Consider the following 22846-nt stretch of genomic DNA (forward strand, 5'->3'; position numbering starts at 1 on the left):
TAAATGGACACAGAAAGACAAAGTAAACTGTCATGAAGGTATGATAGGCAGCAGTAGGTCAATACCCCACAGTAGCAGGTGGGACTACAATAGTGGGAATGGACCACGCTTAGGACAGGTACATTATGCTAGATAGAAGAGCCTACAAGGTTGGTGCTGGGTATGACTCAGGACCATGCCACCTTAGTTCCTCAATTCCCATTAAAGTTCTCTTCAATTCCCATCCAAGAGACCCCCATCTCAAATGTAGTTTAAGGAGAACATTTATTAACTCTCAAAAGACAGCACACAGGCACAAATGAAGCATCCAGATGAGGGAGGCCATTAGCAGGAGGTCAAAGTTGTGCCCAAGGGTTGGTTGAGATACAGAGCTTTCAAAAGAACATGGGAGGGCAAAGGAAACTCACACAAGCATGAGAGGTGGCAGACCAAAACATCACAATTATAGGTGGGTCCATTGAAGCAGAACAGAACCATGATTGAGACACATACCAGGTTCTCTGCAGGAGAAAGATTAAGCTTTCTACTCTTGTAAAATGTTGTAGTCTTGGAAATTCACAGGGGGAAGTTCTCCCCTGTCCTTTAGAGTGGCTATGAGTAGGAATCAACTTGGTGGCAATTGAGTTTGGTCTGAGCACCCTTGTGAATTGAATTAATATCTTTTTTTTCGTGATCCAAGTGAATTTTTTAATTTTTAACAATTTATTGGGGCTCATACAACTCTTATCACAATCCATACATATACATACATCAATTGTATAAAGCACATCCATACATTCCCTACCCCAATCATTCTCAAAGCATTTGCTCTCCACTTAAGCCCCTTGCATCAGGTCCTCTTTTTTTTTCCTCTCCCTCCCCTTTCCCCACTCCCTCACGTGCCCTTGGTAATTTATACATCGTTATTTTGTCATATCTTGCCCTATCCGGAGTCTCCCTGAATTAATATCTTAGTTAATGTTTTAATATTATGAAGACAATGAAAAATTCAGTTGGTCAAATTTTTGTAGGTGTATATCAACCTTAGGACCTAGACCTTCGAACATGATAATGGGACAGGAGGAGGAAAGTAAAAAGAAATAGAGGAAAGGACTAGGAGGCTAAGACATTTATAGAGGTATAAATATAGCCATGTATATATGTAAATATATAAGGATAGGAATTTAGGTATATGTATATATAGTTTTATGTTAAGTATTGAGGTAGTAGATGAACACTGAGCCTCTACTCAAGTACTCAATGCAAGAGCACTTTGTTCTAATAACCCCACATGATCACTGAAGACAAAATGGGTGCATACACAAATATAATGAAGAAAGCTGATGGTGCCTGGCTATCAAAAAGCATAGCATTTGGGGGTCTTAAAGGCTTGAAGATAAACAAGCAGCCATCTAGCAGGGAAGTAACAAAGCCCACATGAAGAAGCCCATAAGCCTGGGCGATCACAAGATGTCAACAGATCAGATACCAGGCATCAGAAGGCCCAAAACAAAAAATCATATTAAATGTAAAAAAAAATCTTATTGATGTGAGTGAGGGGTGTTGGAGTGGAAACCCAAAACACATCTATAGACAATTGGACATCCCCTCACAGAAGGGTCATGGGGAAGGACAAGCTAGCCAGGGTGCAGTAAAGTACCAATGAAACACACAACATTTCTCTAGTTCTTTAATGTTTCCTCCCACCACACTATCGTGATCCCAGTTCTACCTTACAAATATGGCTAGACCAGAGAATGTAAATTGCTACAGATAAGAGCTCTTGACATATGGAACCCAGAACAGATAAACCCCTCAGGAACAGTAATGGGAGTAGGGATACCATGAGCGTAGGGGGAAGTTGAGGGAGAAAGGGAGAACCGATCTCAAGGATCGATATATTAACACCCCCCCCCTAACCCAGGGACAAACACAAGTAGGACGTGGGTAAAGGGAGACAGCAGATGGTGTAAAATATGAAAATTAAAATAATTTATAAATTATCAAGGGTTCACAAGGGTGGGAGGGTGGAGAAGGGGGAAAAATGAGCTGATACCAAGGGCTCAAGTAGAAAGAAAATGTTTTTAAAATTATGATGGCAACATGTGTACAAATGTGCTTGATACAATTGATGTATGGATTGTTATAAGAGCTGTAAGGGCCCCCAATAAAATTATTTAAACAAATTCAAAAAAGGAAATATCTTTGTAAACCAAAAGACAAAACAAAACAAAAACCTAGACCTTTACAGTTACTTGAATGGGATCTTACAGAATGTGTTTCACTACAAAAGGCGGGGAGTGGGAGTGATTAATAAGCCAAGAGCATCACCTTTTCAGATTAAAGTCTGTCAGGTTAAAGATATTGAATAACTAGCCTTGGTGTGAAATTGTGGCCCACAAGGAAGTGAAACCTAGTATGTCTTATGGCCCCAGGGTAGTGGAAAAAGACTTTTCTAAAGGAAAAAAGTCTTCCCAAATTTAGAACATAAAGAACCTCAGGGACACAGTGAGTCAAGTGTGTCTGTCAACTAAAATGTGAGCAGTTTGAGCCAATGGCCACTCTCTAAACAATTGATCAATCTACTATTCATTTTTACAATTTCAGAAACCCGGGAAAGCAGATTCTACTCAGTCCTAGGAAGTTGCTGTGCATCAGACTTGACTCGATGGCAAGACATTGTTGTACCCTAAAAGAGTAGGAATATGTGTTTGTATCCCTAGCACAGTACAGCGTTGCTCCGAGTCGGCAGTGAGTTTGGCTTGGTTTTGCGATGTTAAGTAAACCAAACCCAAAGCAATCCCATTGCATTAATTCTGACTCAACCTACTGTTTGACAAAGTAGAACTTCCCTAAAGGGTTTCCAAAACTGTAGTCTGTAAAGAAGCAGACTGCTACATCTTTTTCTGGTAGTGCGCAAGAGCTGGTTGGCTGAAACCTTTTGGTCAGTAGCTAATTTCTTTGATAACTACTTGGTGGCAGGGGCGAGGTTAATGACTCTCAGAATCATTCTTCACATTGTTTTGTGAGAATGCAAAAAGTAAAAGATAAAATTTTCACCTCGTAAGAAGGCAATGATCCAGTTATAAGAGAAGGATTACCTGACAGACTTGATGACCCGTTCTAGGCGATACAGCTATTCAAAATAAGGGAACGATAATGATTGCCCTTGCAAATGTGATTTTAAGTCAACCGTGAGGAAGTTAAAATACTAAGCCAACAAGTAATCTATGTTATATTATTGAATAGCTATATTAATCGGGATTCCTGGTTGCAATGGACAGAAGACTCAAATCCTTACAACTGGACCAGTAGTTAACATCATGATAAATAGATAAATGATTGAAGTTGTCAAGGATTTCTTCGTGCTTGTATTCACAATCAGTGCTCATGGAAGCAGCAGTCAAGAGATCAAAAGACGTGTTTCATTGGGTAAATCTGCTGTACAAGACCTCTTCAGAGCATTGAAAAGCAGGAAGTTTACTCTTAGGAGTAAGGTGCACCTGACCCAAGCCATAGAATTTTCATTCGCCTCATATGCATGTGAAATTTGGACATTGAGTAAGGAAGATCGAAGAAGAATCTATTCATTTGAATTGTGGTGCTGACAAGAACAGAGAATACCACAGACTACTAAAATCTGTCTTGGAAGACGTAACGCCAGATTGTTCCTTAGGAGGTAAGGAGGGAAAGACTTCCTCTTACATACTTTGGACATCATGTCTGGTAAAGCAGCGGGACAGTGAAAAAGAGGAACACTCTCAAGGAAATGGATTGACACAGTGGCTGCAACAGTAAAATGTTGAAAACAGCATTACGCTTGAAGTGCATCAGAGGGGATCAACTGACAGGTTTTAACTGCTCAAGTCAGGCCTATCCTTTTGACCTTCTGTAGCCATCTCTCTAATGCACTCTGTCTGTAACCACTTTCCTCCCTACCCTCCATTATGGATAGCGGGAGATCACCAGAGGTTTATTTCCTACATAGCTCCCACCAATGTATCTTAGGCTCCCACTGTCATCCATAGCCTTCTGCAAACTGGAGTTCCACATGTAGGCTCTGATACTATTCCTCCCTTGACTTCGGATTATATGATTTACAATCCTTTGGTGACTGATGTTGGTGTGCTTCTTCTATGTCAACTTAGTTGACATCTCATTTATAGGGCTGTAGTTTGGAATCAAGCCTTTAAGACATTCTCTAATAGCTGGGCACCATCTAATTTCTCTATCACATTTTGCTATAGCACCATTATCTTTTGTATTTCCTTCCTGAGGTCAAGTATCAAGCAGGGCCATGATTTAAGAACTAGTGGAGTAGGGAACCAGTGGAGAGGTCTGGGAGGCTGACCCCAGTATCAAATATTAAGTGGATGCATGCCCGTCCCCCCCCCCAGAAGAATTTATTTCAAAGGACGGCATTGAATCTGCAGCTCCGGGAGAGGGTCATATCTGATCTGGGGGAAAAAAAAATCTTAACATAGTGAATGAAGGGGGAAGTGCAGAGTGGAGACCCAAAGCCCATTTGTCAGCCACTGGAGATCCCCTCACAGAGGGGTCTAGGGGAGGAGATGGGTCAGTCAGGGTGTGAAGTAGCACCGATGAAGAATACAGCTTTCCTCCAGTTCCTAAATGCTTCCTCCCCTCCAACTATCATGATCAGAATTCTACCTTGCAAGTCTGGATAGAGCAGAGGTTGTACACTGGTGCAGATAGGAGCTGGAGGCACAGGGAATCCAGGGCGGATGATACCTTCAGGACCAGGGGTGTGAGGGGCGATACTGGGAGGGTAGAGGATGAGTGGGTTGGAAAGAGGGAACTGATTACAATGATCTACATGTGACCTCCTCCCTGGGGGATGGACAACAGAAAAGGGGGTGAAGGGAGATGCTGGACAGGGCAAGATATGACAAAATAATGATTTATAAATTATCAAGGGCTCATGAGGGAGCGGGGAGTGGGGAGGGAGGGGAAATAAAAGAGGACTTGATGCAAAGGGCTTAAGTGGAGAGCAAATGCTTTGAAAATGATGAGGGCAAAGAATGTACAGATGTGCTTTACACAATTGATGTATGTATGGATTGTGATAAGAGTTGTATGAGTACCTAATTAAATGTTTTTTTTGAGAGTGAGTGAGTGAGAGAGTGAGTGAGTGAGTGGGAGAGTGAGTGAGTGAATGAGTGGGAGAGTGAGTGAGTGAGTCAAATGTTTGTTTTTTTTTTAAAAGAACTAATGGTAAGAAACGAAAGAGTTGGAGCTAGGGGACACTGTGTCTCGTGGTGGGGCCGGCCCTATCGTCCTCTCTGTGCCTTGGCTGCTCTTAGCAGGAATAGTCTCCAGGGTGTGGTGGGATAGAATGTGGTTCTCTCTCTCTCTCTCTCTCTCTCTCTCTCTCTCTCTCTCTCTCTCTCTCTCTCTCTCTCTCTCTCTCTCTCTCTCTCTCCTTCCCTCTGAATTTGCACCTATGTGTCCTGAGCAGACCCACCCTTCTCCTCAGACTGTACTATATCTTCAATGGTCTCCTCTGTAATACATTCTTCTGGGGAAAAGGTCCACGTAGTTGGGCCAGCCCCACAGACCTCTGTTAGTTTGCTGCTTCGTGCTGGTATGTTGCCTTTACGTCTTGGCACACCAGGTTGAGGTCTGGTCTCTCTCCTTTTCCTGTGGAGACATAAACAAAGCCCTCCCCTTTGGTGAATTAGTGTCCTCTTCCACCACTACTCCCATCTTAGTTTTTCTTTTTCGTTCCCCTCCTTTTTAGTTGGCGTGCCCTCACTGACCCATAGCACTATGGGGACAACATTGGAGACACAGTGTGGGAATTGTGCCTAGTGTGACACCCCCCCCACACACACATTGGTGCAATACACAAATGGAACTGCCACAGAGCAGCAAGGGGAGCAAAGCAATGAAGTCTCTGAGGAACCCCAAAATAGACTTTGGTGGCAGGGCTTGGCACCTCATCAGACTCAATCAGAAAACATTACTAAAGGCATAAAGATCAACAGACAGACCTGGAACTACTTAAAGGCTTTTTTCTTTTCTTCATGTCTATTTATGTAAGATAGACAGGATAAACGTTCCGGAGGAGAAAACAATGGGGCCAATGGTCTGGAGGGACATAGGAGAGGGGGAGGAGGGAAAAGGACGGGGAACATCAACAAACTCAGGGACAAGGGAACAACAAGTGATCTAAAATCCATGGTGAGGAGGGCATAGAATGACTGGTGTGTTTGACCAAGTACAATGTAGTTGAGAGGAATTACTGAGAGCCAAATGAAGGTCAAACATGATAGTGGGACAGGAAGACAGTGAAAGGACTAGAAGGCAAAGGACACTTATAGAGGTATAAATACAGGCACATACACATGTAAATATTTCAATATATAACGATATGGATATAGGTCTATGTACATATGTTTATATGTTAAGTATTAAGGTAACAGATGGACACTGGGCCTCTACTCAAGTACTTCTTCAACATACGAACATTTTGTTCTAATAACTTGGCATTCTGTGATGCTCACCCTTCACCACATGATCAGAGAAGACAAAATGGGTGCATAAACAAATGTGGTGAAGAAAGCTAATGGTGGCCAGCATCAAAAAAGATAGCACCTAGAGTTTTAAAGGCTTGAAGATAAACAAGTGGCCATCTAGTGGGGAAGCAACAAAGAAGAAGCACACCAGCCCATGGGATCATGAGGTTTCAACGGGATCAGGTATCAGGCATCAGAAGACCCAAAACAAACATTGATGGGAACAAGGTCGGGGAGGGGCAGAGTGGAAACCCATATGTAGACAATTGGACATCCCCTGACAGAAGGGTCACAAGTAAGAGACGAACCAGCCATGGTGAAGTATAGCACTGATGAAACATACAACATGAAACTAGTTCTTTAATGCTTCCTCCCCTCCACTAACATGATCCCAGTTCTACCTTACAAATCTGGCTGGACCAGAGTATGTGCACTGCTACAGATAAGAGCTCTTTACACACGGAATCCACAGCAGATAAGCCCCTCAGGAACAATAATGAGAGTAACAATACCATGAGGGCAGGGGAAAGGGAGAAAGTGGGAACCAATTGCAATGATCAGCGTATAACCCCCACCCCACCAGGGTGACGAACAACAGAAATGTGGGTGAAGGGAGACAGCGGATGGTATAAGATATGAAAATACTAATTATTTATAATTTATCAAGGGTTCATGAGGATGGGAGGGAGGGGAAAATGAGAAGCTGATGCCAAGGGCTCAAGTAGAAAGAAAATGTTTTCAAAAGTATGATGGCAGGATGTGTACAATTGTGCTTGACATAATGGATGTATGGATTGTTATAAGAGCTGTAAGAGCCACCAATAAAATGGTTTATTAAAATATTTAAAGCGGAACCAGCATTACATAGAGGGACATTAAGCTTTGTGATGAGCAACAACTGTTACATTTGAATTGTGGTGCTGGAGAAGAATATTGAAAGTACCATGGCCATACTTCTAGTTTGTCCTTTTAGCAGTCCATGATGCTTTCAATATTCTTCTCCAGCACCACAATTCAAATGTAACACTTGTCTGTTATGGAACCCAGTAAGAGATACTTGCACCCAGAACTAATTGAGCTGTGAACACATCTATGGTGTGGTCAACTGGACTACTATCAAGTTCGATCCAGCATAATCAAGATTACAAAGGTTTCCCCCTGATAGCCAGGCGGCATGAGACTCTTGTTTGTGCCTAGCGTGTATCTGCCAGTGGCTCAGTCTGACTGGTGACTCTGCAGATGGGTCTAGGCCCCCCCCGCCCCCATAGCCAAATTGGATGTTAATCACTGTAGCTCTGATGCTTTTCTCCTCACCATATTCCAGTTTTGTAATGGTCATCTTTGCACCACACAAGCTGGTGTGCTTCTTCCATGTGTGCTTAGTTGACTCCTCACTTATATGCCTGCCCTTTTGAATACAAGTCTTTAAGACCCCAGACACTATTATGATTGATAGCCAAGCACCATCTGCTTTCTTCACCACAGTTTGCTGTAGCACCCTTCTCTTCAGTGATCATTTCATGAAGGTGAGTATTGAGCAGGGCCATGATGCAAGAACTGATTGGTCTTAAGTTGGAGCTAGGATTTAGTGCAAGCCCAAAATCCATTCCTGGATCTATGTCTTTTTAAAAAATTGCTGTACCTTAGGAGTTAGTACATAGGTCATATAATTCCATAGTTCAATCATGTCAAATATAATTGCACAATTTCTTCCATAATCATAATCATGTTTTACAAAACATTTCTTCCTGGACTTCTTCACATCATCTCCTTTTATTTCCTCCACCCCACTATATCCCCTCCCCCCAAACCCTTGTTATAATTTCTTTTGCTGTAAGCTCAAGACCCTGGGTTTCATTTACTGAAAAATAAAGAAACAAGTAGTACAACTTCAAGAGGATGAGCCCCAATGGCGACTCACCTCTGAGATACACCCTAATACAAACAAGCATAAGAAGACTATAAGAGAATGGCCATCACCGGATTGTCAGAATAATATGCATCTCAATACAACATACAGCGTGTTGATGTACCAAGACCTAGTTTGTTAACCAATCAACAGTATACTGTTCTTGGCATAGCTGTCTTCTACTCCAGACACTGTGTGTTTTCTGATTTAAGTGCAGTTTCCATCTGGGGTCTCACCCATGCAGCCTCTGCACCTCCAAGGTCTGGATTCAGTGTCCCAGTGTTCTGTGGCACCCGGCCTGAGTTCCTGGGATACCCCCAGGTGCCCTAGGTCAATTCTGCCTTCCTGCTGCATGTTACTAAAGACCATCCCCTTCTAATGACACCAAGAGAATCTTCAGTCTCTCCTCCTCTACTTGGCATTTAGCTCTCCCTTCACTCCCCCCAACAGACATGCACCTATGTTTGCCCAAACTTGACCATTCCCTCTCCGCCCCATTTCCCCTGACCATTTGATTCTGTTAGTTTTATGGGTGGTTTACCTCGGTTCTTGCTTCACAGCACTGAAGAATCCACGGCAGAAGCACTTTTGTAAATTCAAGTGATTTATCTGAGGGAAAGAACATTTCGGGTATCACAGTCTGGAAAAGTACACGCTATTTCTGGAAAGCACACGAGGCCGCGCAGGGACTGCATGGGAGCACGTGACTGAAGAAGGCCACTTCAGTAGAATGCAAAAACAATACCAGAAGAGGAGCAGGAAACCACGGAACCAACAGCAGGAAAATCCCCAGAGGCCAAGAGAGTGCGGGGGCACGGGGGCAAAGGGCCCACAGGTGCTTTTGCACTGCACACTCAGGAGAGATTCCCACCCTTAGCTTGCAGCAAGCTCCTGAAAGAGTAAAATAGGGGCTTGGCCTGCCCCTGAGTGCTTTTATCCCCTCCTATCCCCACTGGCTGTGGAGGCACTGTTGAGGGTATTGGCTGATCTTGTTGGCTGAGTCTAGGCGCACCTGTGTGATGTAATATTGCTAGTGCATAAGGTGGGTGTGCTTAGGTGTACCACCCACCTGGGCGTAAGCCACTTGGGTCTGAGCATGATCAGTTCTGCATATTCTCATAGGTGTCTAATTAATGTGCCTGATTCCTTCCAACCCCCCACCCCTTTTTGTGGTCCTGCCAACATTCGGGAAGACAGCCCCCCTTTATCCCTAATCTAGTGACCTGTCAATCCCAGATGTCCTGAGATGCCCTCTAGCCAAGTGATCTATGCTATATTTCACTAGAGCAGATGATGTGTGGTTCATTGACACTGGTCTGGCTCTTTACCAGGCTGTCTGGTCCCCCACCAGAAGACTGGACGGCCGGCAAGCTTGAACTTGTGCCCGCTCTGCTGCTAACTTCGCTTAGCATAATGTGTTCCAGATTCCTTCACGACTTGAGGTGTTTCATGGTTTCATCGCTGTTTTTTAGGGATGTGTAGTATTCCATTGAGTGTATGTACCGGACGGTTGTTTTATTTTTCAATCCACTTTTCTACAGATGGGAATTTAGGCTGTTGCCAGCTTCTTGCTATTGTGAATTGTGCTAAGATGATGATGGGGAGCAAATGTCTGTTCCTGATCTGTTTCTTCTTTCTTTGTGATGTATTGGTAATGGTATTACTGGATCATATGATAGTTCAATTTTCATCTGTTTTAGGTATCATCATATTGCCTTTGACAGGGGCTACATGTTTTTATAAGTCCACTATCTCTCCACTCCCTCTCCAGCATTTGTTGTTTATTAGCCAATTGGGTACCATCCTTTGTGAATCATCTATCCAGGTCTTTTGCCCACCTTCTCAGAGAGCTACTAGTTTTTTTTCGTGTTTAAACTTGTAAAATTCTGTAGATCTTATTAATTAGTCCTTTGTCTGTTATGCCATTTCCTGATATCTTTTCCCAATCTGTGGTCTCTCTTTTTATTCTTTTAATGAAATTGTTCTATGTACTCAAGTGTTTTATTTTTAATAGGTCCCATTCATCTATTTTATCTTCCACAGAATGTTTCCTTTGTTAATTCTGATATCCATGTATTTCCTGAACTGGGGCTCCTACTTTTGTCCCAATGCTCTCATTGATGAACCTGATAGCTTTGAGTTTTACATCTAGGTCTTTGATCTACCTTGAGTTTGTTTTTATGCATGGAATGAGATATGGATCTTGTTTCATTCCTCTTAATGTGGATATCCAGATTATCCAACACCATTTATTGATGAGGGCATCTGCTTCCTATTTAATGTTTTGGAGGCCTTTGTAAATAAATCAATTGTCTGTCTGTGAATGTTTTTATTTCTAGGTTTTCTGTCCTGATTCATTGGTTTGAGTATCTATCATACCAATACTAGGTTATTTTGACAACTGTGACTGTAGGGTAGGTTTTGAGATCAGGTAGTGCAAGGTCACCTACTTTTTTCTTCTTGAATTCTCTGCCTATTCTGGGTTTCTCCTCGCTCCATATGAAGTTGATAATCAGTTTTTCCATTTCTTTGAAGAATGATGCTGGAATTTGGATCAGAATTGCATTGAATTTGTAAATTGCTGTAGGTAATATTGACATTTCTAAAGAGTCATTATTAGGAATGGGTGTTGAATGTTATTGAATGCTTTTTCTTGTTGATGTGGTGGATTACATTGTGTTTTTTTTAAAATGAATGTTGAACCATTTGTACATCCCTGGCATGAATCCCACTTGGTCATGATATATTATCTTTTTTTGTTGTTGTTTGATATGTTGTTGGATTCTGTTGGCCAGATTTTTGTTGAGAATTTTTGCATGTACTGTATGTTCATGTGAGATATTGGTCTGCAGTGCTCTACCTTTGTGTGGTCTTTTCCTAGTTTTGTATTAGGGTTATGCTGGCTTCATTGAATGAGTTTGGGGGTTTGCTATCCCATTCTATGTTCTAGAAGAGTTTGTGTATGATTGGTATCAGCTCTTCTCTGAATACTTGGTAGAATTCTTCTGTGAAGCCATCTGGACTGGGGCTTTTTTTAATTGGGAGTTTCTTGATGACCTTGTCTATTTCTTAATCTGCTATGTGTCTGTTCAAGTTCCTAATGTTCATATATGATGATGTCGGGGAGAGAGTGATTTTCCAGGTATTTTTCCATGCCCTCCAAGTTATTGAATTTGTAGAAATACAGTCTTTCATAGTACTATGTAATTAATCTTTTTATTTTGTTAGGGTCTGTTGTCACTTCCCCTGTTCCATCCCTAATTCTAGATATTGACGTCTGCCTCTTCTTTTCATGTGTTAAGTTTGCTAGCAGTTTTTCAATTTGGTCGATCCTTTCAAAAAACCAACTTTTGCTGTTGATTTTTGTCATTGTTCTTCTATTTTCTAATAGAAGTTTATTAACCTTCATTCTAATTTTAATGATTTCTTTTGCTGTTAGGATTATGCTGTGTTCTAATTGCTGGAAGTAATGAGTTAAGGTGCTGACTGCATTCTTTCCTCTTTTTTCATATGTGCATTTATTGCAATAAAGTGACCTCTGATAACTGCCTTTGCTGTGTCTCATTGATTTTGGTGTGTTGTATTGTCATTCTCATTGGTTTCTAGGAACTTATTAATTTCCTCCCTAATTTGGGCTAATATCCATTCCTTTTTCAGAAGTGTGTTATTAAGTCTCCAAGTGTTTGTCTTTGTTTTTTTAATTCGTTCTATTGTTGTTTCCAACTTTATGGCACTGTGGTCAGCAAAGGTGGTTTCAATGTTCTCTATAAGTTTGAATTTTCTCAAGCGTTCCTTGTGTCCCAGCATGTAGTTTATTTTTGAGTATGAGCCATGTGAATTGAAGAAAACTGTGTATTTTTTTATGTTGGATGGAGAGCTCTGTAAATGTTTATTAAGTCGAGTTGTTGATTGTGTTGTTCAGTTCTTCAGTTTCTTTATTGAGTTTCTCACCTGTTGATCTATCATTCATTGACAGCAGTATGCTGAAATTACCTACTATAATTGTTGATTCAGTGATTTTTCTTTTCATCTTTTTGAGGATTTGCTTGACGAATTTCAAGGGTCTCTTGTTGGGTACATATATGTTTATTATGTTTATGGGTTCTTGATCTACTGATTCCTTGAACATTATGTAATGCCCATTCCTATCTCTTGTTATTTCATGTACCTTGAGGTCTATTTTGTCAGAGATTAGTATTTTCACCCGTTTTTTTCATAATTGCCATTTTCTTGGTAAATTTTTTGCTATCCTTTGACTCTCATTCTGTTTTTGTCTGTGTCTTATTCTATATTTGAGATGTGTCTCTCGAAGGCAACAGATTGATAGATTTTGTTTTCTAATCCAGTCTGCTACCTTTTGTCCTTTAATAGGTAGGTTTAAACCACTGTCATTTAGTATAATTAAGTCTAAATATAGATTAATTGCTGTCATCTTGTACTGTTTGTGTTTGGTGTTTTCCTTTCGTCTCCTTTATTGGACGGTGTGTGTGAGAGGAGTTTATTCTTGTTTTCGGGTCTCCGTTGGATCTGTAATGTTTTAGGTACTGTTTTCAGTGTGTTAGTTTCTGGGTGATGCTACACTCTGCAGTAACATCATGCCCCATGTTTTAACATCATGTGTGTGTGCTGCAGTTATTGGTGTTCTGCCCACAAAGAACTGGAAAGTATTATAATGCTAGTTTTGTTTATGCAAATTCTCTAAATGCTTCTTTATTAGAGAAGATGTTAATTTCTCCTTCACATTTGATAAGGAGCTTTGTTGGAAACAGAATTCTTGGATTGCAGTTGTGGGTTGTTGTCTTTGAACTTTTGGAACGCATCACTCCAGTTTCTTTACAGGTAGGATTGGTGTTAGCGTTCAGGTCGTGGGTGGACACGGGTTCTGTTTCGGGTTGGGTTAGGATTAAGGTTACACTTAGGGTTAGGGTCAGGATTAGGATTGGTGTTAGAGTTAGTGTTGGGGTTAGGGTTAGGGTTTGGGTTAGAATTAGTGTTAATTAGCATTAGGATTGGTGGTAGGGTTACGGTTGGCATTATGGTTAGGATTAGGTTTAGGGTTAGGGTCAGGTTAAGGGATAGGGTTAGACTGTGGGTTAGGGTTAACGTTGGTCTTAGGGTTATGGTTGTTGTTAGGTTTAGGGTTAGGCTAACAGTTAGGTTTAGGGTTAGACTAACATCTTCCTGTTCAGGAGCAAAGCTGAGACCTGCCCGATGCATCCACTTTCACTGGATCCAGAAGACTTTGCACCCACAGGTCTGTGATCTTCCTGCATTCTGCATTATTGCATGTGGCTGAATGAGTCTGAAGAGGGATTTATGGACTAATATCAGACTTATGGACTTGATTTGGCCTGGCCTGGGAGGTTTTTTATTGATGCACAATTACTTCTTTATATAAAGCTCTTTCTTACACATATGTGTCACTCGATTTGTTTCTCTAGTCAACCATGCCTAACAAATACTCACACATAAACAAAAGGCTAGTGTGTTAATTATGTTTTCAAAAATTATTTTAAGGCTATCAAAACCACCCCTCACATGACATCTGCTGGAACTTAAGCTCTCTTACTAAAATGAAAAATTGATTTCTTTTGTTTTAAAAATTGGAACCCACAAGGTGGCATCAGGATCACTGAGGAATTCCAAGCTCTCGTGGCTTATACCATTTTCTGGAAGGGGAACTGAAAAAAATTCTCCAAATATCGACAGCCTGGAATATGACAGAGTATTTCCCATAAGTCGGTTTCTAGTGTGAGGGCAGCACAGGGCCTCATGGGTGTGGGAAACAGTTTGTCTGACAGGGGAAGTGCAAATCCTTTAGTCTTCTAGACTGAGGGGTCCGCTGGATGATTACAGGATCCAACCAGAACAAGAAACAGCCTGTAGCTGGGTGCGTTTCAGGCTGTTCCAAAGGTCTAAAGCAGATGGAATCAAATTATATTCTGTGTGGAACTCCCAGCTTAATTTTAAGAGATTTAACTGAAGATTCTGGAGCTAGAAACCAGAGTATTCAAGCAGTGTGAATAAGTCCTTTTGCACTAAATGCGGCTCAAGTTCAGTTAATGGGCAGAGATATAACAAGGCTCATGAGGAACCACTTACCAACACTATGAGTCCAGGAGTGATCTGACATCAATGAGAGGTAGGTAGCCATACTTCAAGGAAACCGCAGACCAATATTGATTATAATCCAGAGGCAAAAGTCTGCATAAAACACTGGTGAACTGAATCATACCACATATTAAAATAATTAATTACCACGATTACTTGAAACTTGTCTCAGGATTGAATAGGAATAAGAAAATTAGCCAAAGGAAAAAAAATATTCACATTGACATCTCAATAGATACAGAAAACACACTAAACAACATTTAGTATTTTATAAGAAAAATACTCTAAGTATATAATACAGAACAGGAATAACTGACATGCTAATATGCATTCTTGGGAAAAAATTCAACAAATGTTACACTTTGTGGGTAATGTGAAAATAGACACAATAGCATTGCCACCTCAAAAATAAGACACACCAATATGTCCACTTTCACCACTGAAGTTCTGTTTGTAGTGGATGTTCTAATTAAGGCACTTAGAGGAAGAAAAGGAAAAGAAAGAAGAGGTGTTCAACTAGAAGAAGAAATAAAAATTAGTGACCATAAATAAATCATATTCACTAATCTCTAGAATATATGTTATATATAAGTCTAAATGTGCCACAAAGTCTATAGCTAATAAATATATGTTAAGTTGTAGGATATGTTTCAACGTACAATATTCACTTTTAGTTCTAATCATCATTGACTGCTAATCACCATACACCCTAATCCTAACCTAAGGAGACTATCCCAATTCCTTGATACACTATAAAAACCTTGAACATATTCTGTAACATTAATTATCATTTTAAGGCCCTAAGTCTCAAACCCAGGAACTAAACCCCCAACATGTTAATCCGTAAACCATAACTCTAAATCCTTATACCTTAACAAATACACTCCTGAATTACTCCAGTCATAGCGTGTTAGGCACCGAAATGTCTAGGCATGTAGCTCTTTACTCTGTCAACTAACACTTTGACTCTGAATTTGTGACACTTAGCTCCTGGTTCTGTCCTTTGACTCATTCTTGAACCATGACCATTGATTAAACCCAGGGCCTTGATTCTGATCTTAAGTACAGGTTCTGACTCTAGCATCCAACAACCCTAAGCCACCAAGAAACTCACTTTGCTAATTATGTGTGTGGAGCTGTCTCCTCTCTTAGAGTTTACTTAAAGGCAGCCGACTGCCATAGTTAGACACACAAAACCCAGAATAACAAATACATCTTCTGTCTTCAGTTTACGTGTAAATCATTTGAATATTGCCCATGGCACTTGGCAAAATAAAGTGCTACATACATGTTTAAATATGGCAAACAATATCGTGTTAGTCTGGGTAGACTAAAGAAACAAATCCACAGAAACTCATATGTGTATAGGAGAGAGTTTTATATAAAGGGCAAGTATACAGAAAGAAAGCATCCCAGCCCAGTTCATCCCAAGCCCATAAGGTCGACACCGATCTACAAAGTCCTCCTCAAACTCACAAAGCACACTCAATGAGGCCGAATGCAGGAGGAAAGCGGAATCAGTGAGTGTGTAAGCAGCTCAGTGCTGGTAGGGGTCTTCGTGCGGCTTCTCCGGCACCCAGGGCTATACCAGGGTAGGTCCATGTGGCTTCTCCTCAGGGATGTCTTGCAGGAAATAAGCCTTGCCAGCTGAGGGAGAGAACAAGCTAAGGCAGCCACGCACTGGTCTGACCATCACAGAGCAAGAGACAAGACAGGCGAGGCTCCCCAAGCCATTTATCTGTTCGCCCTTGAATTAAACAGCAAGAGATAGGTTGACTAATAAGCACGGTGCCCCTTGGATTCATTCTACTTATTTACAAATCTGTAGCTCACCTGTATTCCCCATGAAGATATGGTGAAGCCCATGATAAATAAAGCAAGTTAGTTACTGGCTATTCTATCATAGGCCCCCTCCATACCCTCGTTCCTAGGGGACCCTCATGTCACAGGAGATAGAGGAGGCGGCAAATTAAAGGCGCTTATATTGGAACCATTGTCTCCATTTCTCCAGAGAAACATTGGCCTTCTTATCAGACTAAGGGAGGAGGCTCAGAAGATTTTGGACATCACTGTGTTAGCATAAGCAGGTGACCATGGTTCCTTGAGATACTTGTAAATCAGCAACTTTGAGTTAAGCCTTTTCCCCCAAGTTTTTGTAGTTGTTGCTTTTAAGCTCTTAAGACTAATTGCAAGAATTTGATGCCTCTTCACTCTCAAACTGGAAAGATGTCCATTTCAGGGGCTCTTTGTGTGTCTGGTGCCAAAAGCTCCCTCGGAGAGCACACTGGGGATCCCCATTCATCTAGAAGTCAACTCAGTGCAATAACAGTGGGCCAGTCCCTCTCTGGCCTAATGGCTTAAATGCTGACCACACACCTTGGGTCCTTGGATATCTAAATGCACCCTGGAATGAGAGTGAGACCTGGGTGTTGGCAAAACAGCAACCAAGAAGTTCTTAGTGCAGGTTTCATTGTCAGGTTGAGGGCTCAGGATAGTATGTCTTGGAACTCAACCCCACGGGCTTGCAGAGGCAAAGGGCAGTGTTCCTCATTGACTTGTCCTACGTACCTACTAGCTGGGGACACCTGGCCTGGGATAGGTCTCCCTGCCTATCCCTTCCAGAAAGCACAAAACACCCAAGCAAGGAAGATCCTCTGTCATTTCATGCACTATCGCCTGATTTGTGATTCAGATCTGCTTCAATTTCAGAACCTTGAATTATTTGCCTCCAGGCTCACTCGGGTCTTGAGGGTGTGCTGGGAGATAAAAGACGGAAGGCCAGAGACAGGTTAAATGAAAGTCACCTTTATTTAATTCTGCATGATTAATAAATCAGCACAATTTTTCCTCCAATTATCTTGCTTTATTGGAATACCCATGAGTGGTTTAGTCCGGCTGAAGGCATAGTAGACCCCATGTGGAGCATGTTCTATTGCTGCAGCAGGGACATCTGCCAGCCCTAAGGTCATCTTTACTCACACATACACACGGGCACACACTCATTACCTGCAAGCAAACAAGGACTCAAAACCTAAACAGAGCAGACGAGTGAAGGTTAGAGAACTAACATGGTTCATATTTAACACCCAACAAGGGACCACCCACAACCTAGAACTTAACAATTTGTTCTGCATATTTGTTCCATTACAAAATGTAACAGTTGATGACAGCTTTCCTGTTCATCTCAAATAGCACACTAGATTTGCGCATCAATGTTAAGTTTGTTATGCCAACATGGCACCAGAACCAACATGTTTATCCTGTCAGTCAGGTTGCAGCTTGATGACCTGTTTTGGAGGCCCAACCCAAGATAAGTGGATCTTCAAGGGCAGCCCCTTCCTCTGTCTCCCTGGTGGTCAGACCAGAGTGCTGCCTGAGTTAGCTGCCTTGCCTCTACAGGTGAATGGTGCTCCCTGTGGGCCAAGCCAACCGTGGACTGTGGTGGATTGCATCACTGTGCTGTGCTGTTCCACCATGGTGCTGCCCCATCTTGCAGTGCCTGCTGCCTGTGGGCCAACTCCTCTCCTCCTGCTGCAGCTCCAGAGGCCACACCACTTCATATGGCTCCACCTTGAGGTTCCACCGTGATCTGCTTCCCTATGCTGAGCTACTGGCCTATGCTAAGCCTTGACATCTCATCTTCCTACTGTCTGCTTCCTCAGCTCTGGACCAGCAGCCGGCTTGAGTTGGAAGGACCCGTATATACTTGTGTATAAGCCGAGTTTAAAAAACTGGGGTTCGGCTTATACACGGGTCAGTGGTACCCCAGCGAGGTGTAACATCTCACTGGGGCCCCCGAGGTAATGGGATGAGCGAACATTATCTCGTGGGTGATTGTTGTTTCTCCGCTGTTCATTGAAAGCCCCGCTGACACTGCAGGGCTTTGAATGTTTGTTTACTCATATCTAACCAATCAGAGCCATCCTATGACGTGTATCTTTGAATAAGCCCTTTAAAGACCATGTGCGAAGGATGTGGCATGAATGGATGTCATGTGGTCAAGCCTGACTAACAAAAGGAGGAAATCTCATGAAGACTGACATAGAATTAATAGCAAAGTGGGTTCGAGATGCATGGGAAGACATTCCAGAAGACATGGTGCGACGTGCCTTCCAGAAATGTAGTATTAGTAATGCTCTTGATGGCAGTGAAGACTGCGCTTTGTATGAAAACAACAGCAGTGATGGTGATGACGGCAATCTCAGTGAGGACAGCGTCTATGATGACCTCACACCAGCTGAAGCTCTGCATTGGGATACGGATGATGATGATGAGGAATCCAGTTTTGAAGGATTTTAACTCTTTACATTTTAGCTTGGTTGCTGATCGAGCTCAGGGAATAGTACTCTTAAGGTATCATTGTTGATACCTTATTGGTTTTTTTTGATACCTTATTGTTTTTGTTGAACCTATTTTCAACTTACTGTGCTGGTTTACTAATGTTAAATGACTTGTTGTCATTTTATTTCTGTTTTTTATTTAAAACAAATATTGAAATACATTACCCCACTGATGTCTCAATTTTTAGTAATTTTATTTTCATTTGTTTTGAGCTTATAGGGAAAGCAAATAGAACAAAGGTTTCAGGGGGAAGGGAGATAAGAGGGAGATGATATCAAGGAGTCCAGGAAGGAAAAGTATGCTTGAAACTGATTATGGAAGCAAGTGCACAATTCTGTTTGATGTGACTAAACTATGGAATGATCTGACATATGTATCAACTCCCAAGGTTGCAGAAAATTAAAAAAACAAAAACAAAAAAACATAGCTCCAGGAATGGGTTTTGGGCTCACACTAAATACGAGCTCTGACTTCAGAGCAATTCGTTCTTACATCGTGGCCCTTCCCAGTACTCTCCCACAGGAAAGGAACACAGATGAGACAGATACTATAGCAAAATGTGTCAAAGAGTTTAGATCAGTGTTTCTCAACCGGTGTGCCACGACTCCTTTGGGGGTTGAACAACCCTTTCACAATGGTCGTCCGATGCATAACAGTAGCAAAATTACAGTTATGAAGTATCACGAAATAATTTTATAGTTGGTGGTCACCACAACATGCGGAACAAAGGGTCATGGCATTAGGAAGGTTGAGGACCACTGATTTAAATGGTCTCTGGCTATCAGATAAAATTGCATCTGGGGTCTTAATGGCTCATCTAAAGACAAGCAGCCTTCTCAGTGAGATGCCCACTAAGTCCACATGGAAGAGGCACACCATCATCAGTCACTGAAGGACGGGAATTCATAGAATCCAAAGTCGAAGGAGGGATCCATATCACAGCCTCCAGTGTGTGCAGAAGGCTATGCCTGAGAGTGGGAGCCCTCGATTCTCTGGTGGAACGACATGGGAAATAAGCCTCCAGAGAACTCCCTCCATCTACAATTAAGGGTTTGGGAGAGAGGAGTATAGAAGATCAAAGGCATAAAGCTGACCTGAACCTTTATAACTTTGTCAGCACATTCACCCTATGATGCAGGCTGGACCTGATCTGGTTCCCAACATTTTCTGTATTTTTTGTTTGTATTGTTTTCTTCAGTTTTTGCTTGTTTATATGAGTGTATCTCAGAAGTGTTGTCGATGCAAGTCACCCTGTTCAAGTTGTATTACAGGCTTTTCTGTTTTTTGTAGATGAAACCTAGGACCGATTCACCTATAGGGACAGCAAGCCGAATAAAGGGTTCTGGGGAGGGAGAGTACAGTGAGGTGGGGAGGAGGGCAAATGGTAGATGATGTCAAGGAGTTCGTGTAGAAAAAGATTGTTTGGAAACTGACTGTGGTAACAATTGTACAATTCTACTTGACATGTTTGAAATATGGAATGATATGATAGATGTATTAAATCCCAAATATATATATTTTAAGCTTTGTGAGGACTCACTGGCCCCTAACCATGGCCTTGCCCCTAAAGGAAAGGAGGAGTGTACTGATTGCTCATTCAAACTCACCACTCTCACGGAGGACGCTTGTCCTGGTAGACAGCACTGTCATCACTGCCCGTGATCTGAGAACGTGCTGCCTGAGCATGTGCTGGGCCTTCCAGGACTCCCATCAGTAGTTAGACGGTAGCCTCAGGAGGAGAATGCAGCCCTGCATTTATGCAGCCCTGCATTTATGCCACACCACTCCATTCATTGCCATTGGGGATGACCACGTCAGGAAGACAGGATTGCCCAGGCAGTGGCAGCCCCACAAGGCCTGAGGTAAGTGTCGCTCAACACCAATGGCTTCCCCATCTCCCCCCTACCCCTAGTGGCTCCTGAGGTGACGTAGAAAAGATAGCAAGTCTGCTCTTGTAAGACCCTCTGGTAGGCCCCAAGGGTAGCCAAGCGGACAAAGGACCTTAGTCCTAGAAAGGGACAGCCACAAGCCAGGGTTCCTCGGGTCACTTAGTTGGTCAGAGAAATCAGGACATGGGGTGTGCAGTACCCGGAAGTGTCAAAGACCTTTTGTCTCACTCTTGACTTCATCCATCCTGATCCACCCCCCTGGGCCCCATGATGCTCCACCCACTGTGTGTGTGGAGGCAAATCATGAAAGGCTTCTCCAAAAGTGGGCCTCCAACTTTGCCCTGTACATGTCAGTGTCATGGACTCTGACTGTATGGTGAACTAGGGCAGCAACTTACCACAAGGATGATCATAACGATCAATGACGCCAATGCTGCCCCTTGGACTTGTGGTGAGGAAAGTCTCACAATTACACTCCATCCCCCAGAATGTGCTGGTCTTATGTGCCTGAAAGGTCTGCTCCCATTCCACTTGTGCTCTATGGCAACTGAAAGATGTATGAGAGTATAGGGCTGGAATCCAACCTCTCACTCAGCTCATAGGTTGGTGGTGCCTCCTTGGGGACATGGCCTTCTCATAAGACGGACCCTGAGAATCTCCTCTCTCTCCCTCTCCACCTTTCTGCTTGCTAGAGCTCTGCCACAGACCCTGAGAGCTACTGGAGTCCAGCTATATTTCCACTGATCTTGGATCCACATGGTCCTGCACGCACCAGCCTGTGATCTTCCTGCATTCTGCATCATTGCATGTGGCTCTGTGAGCCTGAAGAGGGACTTATGGACTAGTAGAAAGCTGATGAACTTGAATTGGACTGGGCTAGGATACCTGCTCGATATGTAATTACTTATGTACATGAAGCTCTTGTGTATGTGTGTGTGTGTGTGTGTGTGTGTGTGTGAGAGAGAGAGAGAGAGAGAGAGAGAGAGAGAGACAGAGACAGAGACAGAGACAGCAACTTACCACAAGGATTTGTTTGTGGATAGTCAACCCAACCTAACACATTGCTCCTCATGAAACTGTGCAAAACCCACATTCTACAGATGCCCATGATGAGGTAAGCAAAGCTCAGACAAGAAATTCACACCAGTCCTCACTCATCAGCAGGCACCAAGGGGCAGGACAAAGAGCCACATCATTCAGATGGAGGGGCGTCTCTTTCTGTTTCTTTCCCTCCCTTTTACTTTTTCTCATTTTTCTCTCTATATGTGTCTCTATCATCTCTTTCTTTGTCTCCCTGTCTCTGTCCTGTTTATTTGTCTATCTCTCTTTGTCACCTTCTGTCTTTCCAGCTATGCCTCCCTTTGTATCTCTTTCCTCACATATCTCTCTGTCTTTCTGTGTCTCCATCTCTCTGTCATTGTCTTTCTCCAACTGTGTCTCTCTCTACTTCTATAGCTCTGTCTCTCTGCCTCTCCATCTTTCTGTGTGTCTCTCTGTCTCCTCCCAGTTTCATAGTTCATCCAGACGAGGCTTCCTCAGGCATCGATGCTGCAGTGGCCACCAGCAAAGCGTCCACCTCTCTTATCATCATCATCATGGCAGAGTGACTCAGCTCCCTTCATCCGGGTCCTTGATCACATGTCCAGGTTGCCAATGCCGCATGCAGGCTCCACTTTTAGAATGTTGGATGTCTTGACTCACAGAACCTGCAGTAGAGCTCCTACAGACAGGAGGGTTAGCAAACACCGGGAGCAATCATTGGTACGGAATAATGACAATCCCTATGACTTAAATTGCTCCAGGCTCAGATGGGAATTCAAGTAAATAGAAATTGAACAAGACAAGCTTAAAAATGAATGGGTAATTAAAGAAATAAAGAATGAAAAATTCAAATTCCTGAGAACAAGTGAGGATGAAAATACAACATAAAAAACCTCTGGGAAACAGTAAATCAGTATGCAGAGGGCAGTTTATAGTAATAAAACCTAACATAAAAACAATGGTGTGGGGGGAGAGCGGGGAGGGAGGGGAAAAAGAGGACATGATGCAAAGGGCTTAAGTGGAGAGCAAATGCTTCG

The sequence above is a fragment of the Tenrec ecaudatus genome, chromosome 1 (genome assembly GCF_050624435.1).
Source record: "Tenrec ecaudatus isolate mTenEca1 chromosome 1, mTenEca1.hap1, whole genome shotgun sequence".
NCBI classification, from domain to species: domain Eukaryota; kingdom Metazoa; phylum Chordata; class Mammalia; order Afrosoricida; family Tenrecidae; genus Tenrec; species Tenrec ecaudatus.